General features: G+C 29.3%; 1 pseudogene; it reads right to left on the bottom strand.

The window, feature by feature from the left end:
* Nucleotides 1-905: 905 nt before the first annotated feature.
* Nucleotides 906-1,338, bottom strand: LOC105294163 (annotated as a pseudogene).
* Nucleotides 1,339-6,510: the final 5,172 nt, after the last annotated feature.

The raw sequence follows: 6,510 nt of genomic DNA, 5'->3' as shown, positions 1-6,510 counted from the left end.
TGGTAGAAAATCCAGAATTAGAACTTTAGTCTCCTGAATAAGTCCAGGACTTATTAGTTATAATTACTGGCTGAGTACATATTGCAATATAGAAGACATTTGTAGGTTATGAAGGATACAAACATAATGAAACATAAACATGTATATACATATTTTAATATATATGACTGTGATGGGTGAGAAAAGAGAACTATATAGTTAGTGCTATGGAAGAGACAAGATCATTACTCAGTTATGAGTGAACAATAAAGAGTTCAAGAAAATATGTTACTTATTGTTGTCTGTAAAATAAATCCCAATAAACACTAGCATAGTCAAAAATAGAGGTATAAAAGTACATATGTTTAGAGACAAGCCATGGCTAATAAGTCAGTGAACAGGCTCAACATCAAGAGATGAGCTTGGAGAAATGGAAAGGCAGCAGATTGTAAAGAGCATTGAATAACGTTGAAGTGTTTAGGCTTTTTTCTTAAAGTAATGAGGAGATATCATAAGTATGAAAAGGGATGCTCAAGCAGAGAAATGGCCTTATTCAATTATTAGAAGTATTATAAATATATTCAAAATTATATAGAGATATATCAAATGTAGAAAGTCTAATATTTTTAAATGCCAAGACTCATTAACTGAGTACTTAAAGGAAATCTTTGTTGTTGACTTTCTAATTAATTTTTTTAAAGTGAGAACTCATTTATTTTGTAAGGTTTGATTTTATAACCTCATTCTTTACTCATAAATTATATCTTTAGATATAGTCTGGAGCAAATCAATATTACCTAAAGTTAGGTGCCAAGATATTTTATTGTAAGAAGAAGGTAAGTTACTTAGTAATTTATAAAACTAAAGTAAAATATGAAATAGCTTCTTAAAGTATTTTTCCATTCATGTTTACATTTATTTTTTTAGCAGTTTTATAACTTTATTCAACAATCAGCAGTTAGTTCTCATCTACATTAACTGTTTGTAGATTTTTGAAAGTGGTGAGAGGCACATAAGTAAGCAATGTAGAGAGCATGTTTGGTGAATCTTCATCCTTGTTACATCTTCTGAACAACCAGACCTAGATACTGTATGTGATATTCCTTATTTCTTTGACCCAGACAGCTTTGTTGAGTCTGGTTCAATGCGTGCACCTGGAATTCCCATCTTCTTTATGGCAAATTTACAGATCTCCTAAAGTGCCCAAGGGTCACACTTCTTGAAACCCACTCCATGTATGTGGTTATGAATGTTGATGGTGTGTTCTCTGGTCACTGTCTCTTTGACGGCAGAACGGCACTTCTCGCCACTCTTCTTTGCAGAAGCCGTTCTGACAGGCTCAAGTTGGAAACGAAACATACATTTATTTTTGATTTATGAAACTTTTCAAGAAAAAATCATTTCGTAAAAAGGCTTGATTATTTTTTTATCTTTAAGGATTTTATTTTGCATATATATGGAGTCTATCTTAATATTTTATAAGTTTTATACCTCAGTTTATTTGTTTATATAGTTTCTCCACCCAGTTTGGACTCCTGAAAGTCCAGTAAAATGAGTAGATTTTGTGAAAATCACATAAATCTAATTAATTCAAGTTATATAGTATTTATATTTTTAAATTATTGAAATAATATTGAATATTTTAAGCATCCTCTACATAAAGATATTTAGATTTTAAATCTATTTTAATACAGAGTGGACACATAGATATAATTTGCTTTCAGGTCAATGAGTGAAAATTTCAATTTAAAATATATCAAGCCATAACTGATATATCACCTCAAAATACATGACTATTACCTATCAATATACATAATACTTCATTTTTAACTATCAAAAAAGTTTATTTGAAAAGTTTATTTGAAAGTTTATTTAAATAAACTGTTCTGAAATGATTTTTTTTCTACCTTTTCACTCCACTATTATTTGGTGACCATTCAGACACCTTTCTTCTTTTTTCAATGATGTCTTCCTTTTCTTAAAGTTAATGTCGTGAGGGAATTACATTTTATTTATAAATTCTTCTCCTCACAGATATTACTTTTCAATCTTGCTATTATTGAAAGCTTTGTTTATGACTACTCTATCTAGCTATTAACGTTTATTTTGTGAAATATGGTAGACTTAAGGAATATAAAGATTAACAAATTTGTAGTCTTGTTTGTAGAGAGAGAACCAACACATGAACAGATCGTAAAAATCTGCTTGATAAGTGCTAATAAGGAGCTGAGAACACACAAATGACATTTAGTCTGATCATTTCACCAGTGGCAAATCACTTCTCCAAATTATTTACTAGCTTCAGAGACCTCAAACAATTGTACAATAATGTTTGGCACACATCACTTTCACTCTAACATTCTGTTTATAAATTTTCTAAAGGAAAAACCAAGACACATCTTAGGAGTTTCTATACGCAAAAGCTTCTTTCTATTCTGCAGCATAATTACCCATGATATATAAAGACTTCATCATGTGAGATGAATACTTTATTTTTATATATTTTAGAAGCCATCTCATTGTGGGCTATTTTATGTCTATGTCTGGAACACCTGTATGTCATCCTAACTATAATTTTCTATCTTCCTTCTCTTCATACTGTCATTTTCCCTTTATTCCTGTCAATCACTCACCAACTCCAACCCCCTTAATATCTTCTGGTCAAATCTTAGATGACCAGTGAAGGTCACACTACTTATATATAATTTACTTACTCCTCTCTTAATTTTTCTCTCTAAGGTACAATGTAGTAATTTTTCTTCAAGCTGTTTTCTCTCACTAGTTACATCACAAGTACCTCTACTCAGAAGATATCTTTCTGATTTGACACATATGCTTTTTAATATTTTTACATTATTCTCACTCTGAAAATTCTGGCCTGTTTACTTAATAATGTAATTTTCTATATTCATGACCTTTTTACATTTATCTGATAATATCTGTAACACATATACCATTGACCTCAGTAAAACATATAAATGAAAATAAAAATCATATTTAATCAGTCAACAAACTAATGCCAGTTGTTGCAATTTTTTAGTTAATTTAATCCTTTATTTCTTCAAATACCAATATACTTATTTAAAAAATGAAATAAATTTTTACAGATATGTAGCCTGATTTTTCTTTAAAAAAATGTATTGTGAACTTTTCTCAATGTCACTAAATATTCTAAAATTTTATTTAAATTGTGGCATGGTATTCTATATATGGATGTCTTTAGCCAGTGTCTTATTGTTGGTGATTATATTGCTCCCAATAGTTCACAATTAAAAAACATGTTGTGATATGGTGACAGAAAGAAATGCGAGGTGAATACACAGTATAAATATGTATATGCCTACTGTTAAAGTGTACAGCTGAAACTTATTGGATTTCATTAAGCAATGTCACCATAATAAACAAACAAACAAGCAAATAAATAAATAAAATTTTTAAAAATGATGCTATGATCAACATTCTTGTGTAAAATCCTTGGGCCCATCAACAAATTCTTTGTGATGTATTTCCAGAGATAAAGTTAAATTGGTTAAATAACTCAGAACGTTTAAAATTAAAAGAAGAGAGGAATACGCAAAATAAACTGTTACCACTAATAGTAGACTATTAGCAATACTAATATAGGCAATTTTGGTTAAGCACTAATAATTTGGTATATACTTCCCAAACTCAATCTTATTTGGTAAGCACTCTTTCCTCATTTTCCAAATGAGGAGGTCAAAGATTTTAGAATCTATTTTACTCTAAAAGAACCAGAAATAATAATGTAATTATGGACAAAGCACAAAATATCAAACAGTGTTAAATGAGTAAAAGTTATTTTATTTTGACAAATAAGTAATACTCATCATTTATAAATATATAAAAATTTATATGAATATTTGTAAATATTTGTAAATCATGAAGATATATTTGCTAGATAACACAAGTATAAATTACATTAAAAAATAGTAGAAATCAAAAAGTACTCAGAATTGAAATTACAAAAGGACACATTAAGAGGCAACTTCAGAAAAAAGAATCAGATAAAGATTAAGAGAAAGGACAACTTTAATTATAATCAAAGAAATGCACTCAGCATATATTATTTCTTTTGTTAGACTGTCAAAGATTAATAGTAATTACAAGAACATTTTTGTTAAAATTAGAAGACTAAAAAATGACTTTGTCTCTCTTGTTCCAAGTTCCATCAGCTTTTAAGAAAAGATATTTTTGAAAAGAATAAAGCCAAATATCAGAGAGCCTGAAAGGGGCCCAACAGAGAACATGATATTTCAACATATTTCTCAAAGAGAAAAGCAGAGTGAATATAAAGTGAGGTACTTCAAAATATTCAGAATAGAATTTGTTAAAGTGTCTGGTTTCAAAGTCAGTAGGCTAAAAACACAGGTACCCAGGAGGGGAGTAGTTAATTAAAATCTGTCTGTGGAAACACAATACCAAGTTTTTTCTTATACTTCCATATTATTGCCTTTCTCTGATATGTATGCAGGCTAAATTCAGATAGGATCTCATTTATCCCCATGCCTAAAAGAGAAAATCTAGTGCCTTCTTCCCTAAAGGTGCGGAAAGAAATATCAGTGGAGAGTTAAGATAGTGATGGCCTTATGTGGAAGAAAATCCGACTATTCTGATATTTAAAATTCAGCCTGAAATGCAGTTCTGTGATTATTCTACCTTTATTTTGTAGCTCTACCCTATTGATGCCTTTCAGACAACTCTTTTCACAGTTTGAATTACTAATCATTAGCCAATCTTCTCAAGAAAGATGTAGTAAAGGTGTGGGAGGGAAGGAGAAGATGAGCCTAAATATACGTCTACAGAAAGAAAAAAAAAAAACACTTTTAATATAGTATTACATTTGTATTTGAAAAATGTTAATGGATAACTGAAGTTTATAGACATATGACAATAGCTGAAATTTAAAAGAAAGCATTCAAAAACAAGGAAAATCTGAGAAGGCATCGTGGACAGAAAGAACTTAAATGTAATGTGGTATCCTGGATAGGATCCTGGAAAAAGAAAAAAATTAAGTATAAAAATTAAAGAAAACTGAATCAAGTAAGTATAGACTTTACTTAATAATAATATGTCAATCTTGGTCTATTACTTATGACAAATGCACTATTATAATGGAAGATGTTAATAATAAGGAATGCTTAATGTGAAATATATGGGAACTCTTCACATTAGTTTTACAATTTTTTTTCTGTAAATCTTAAACTATCTTAAAATAAAAGAAATGTTTAAGACAATAATAATAAATATTGAGAGTTAAAAAAATAAATGGAAAATATTAAAAATGATGCGTCTGGGTAAAAGATATATAAAATTTCTTTATTATTGCAACTTTTTAAATGCTTGAGATGATTTCAAAATAGAAAGTAAAAAGTGAAAAATGAGAAGCAAATAAGTAGGAAAACTCATCTCAGAAATATTCTGAGGCTATTCAGAAAGTAGACAATCTTTTAGTAGCAACAAGAACAAAAGCTCCAACTTGTTTACCTAAAATGTCATGAAGATACAACATCTAATGGGAGGTGGAGGGGACTTGGAAAGACATGTACTAGCTATCAAAATGAAATAACCAGCAAACAAGAAAGATTTCTCAAAACTTTAATAAAAATGACTGGAAAGTTTGAAAACAAATTAGATAAATCTTCTAAAACCTAGTCAAAAATATGAAAAATGTTGTGAAAACAAGATAAAGAGAATAAATATGAGACATCAAACATCTGATGTATTTATATTAGTTCCAGGCAGTGAAACAAATAAATGAAGAAAAGAATTTACCAGAAAAGTAATAGTAAAATATTTCCTGGGTCTGAAAAGAGATTTTAATCTAGAGTCTCAGATGGTTCCTATGGTGACAAATGAATCAATGAATTCATGAATAAAGAGCCACCAAAAACTATGCACATTATCATGAAAGTTAAGAACATCAGTGAGAAATAGACAATCTTAAAAGATTCTAGAATGCATAAAACTAACTACATAAAAGTGACCAGTCACAGGTCATCAAAACTTATCAATAACCAGTTCTTTTAAAAACAATACTAAACTCTTCAACAAGAGTATGGAAAGCTCATCATTATGAGGCATAATCTTTATATTCTTGCTGTGAAAAAAGAAACTCAATAACCATAAAATAACATAAAACAAATCTTAAAGTAACAAATGCAAAAACAAAAAAAAAAAAACCAAAAAAAAAAAAAACCAAAAAAACAAACCAAAAAAACAAACCTGGCGATTTCTCAAGATGGCAAAGTAACAACATTTGAGATTTCTTTTAACTTTTGTTTTGTTTGAACAGTATGTAAAGAGTCTCTCTGTTTCACCTTTCCCACTGGACTTCCTGTCTCACCTCGGCTATTTAATCGACTGAGTTATGGCTCTTATTCCAGTATAGCTAGTATAAGAACTAGAGAATATTGACCACTATTTCTTGTCTGCTGTTTGCAAATATAGATCAAGCAGGTGGAATAAAATGAGAAATGTTTACTATGCCTTTGTATTTGCATTACCATTCTC

Source organism: Pteropus vampyrus, unplaced genomic scaffold (genome assembly GCF_000151845.1).
Source record: "Pteropus vampyrus isolate Shadow unplaced genomic scaffold, Pvam_2.0 Scaffold83, whole genome shotgun sequence".
Lineage (NCBI taxonomy): Eukaryota > Metazoa > Chordata > Mammalia > Chiroptera > Pteropodidae > Pteropus > Pteropus vampyrus.
This window is presented reverse-complemented; position numbering and strand designations above follow the sequence as displayed.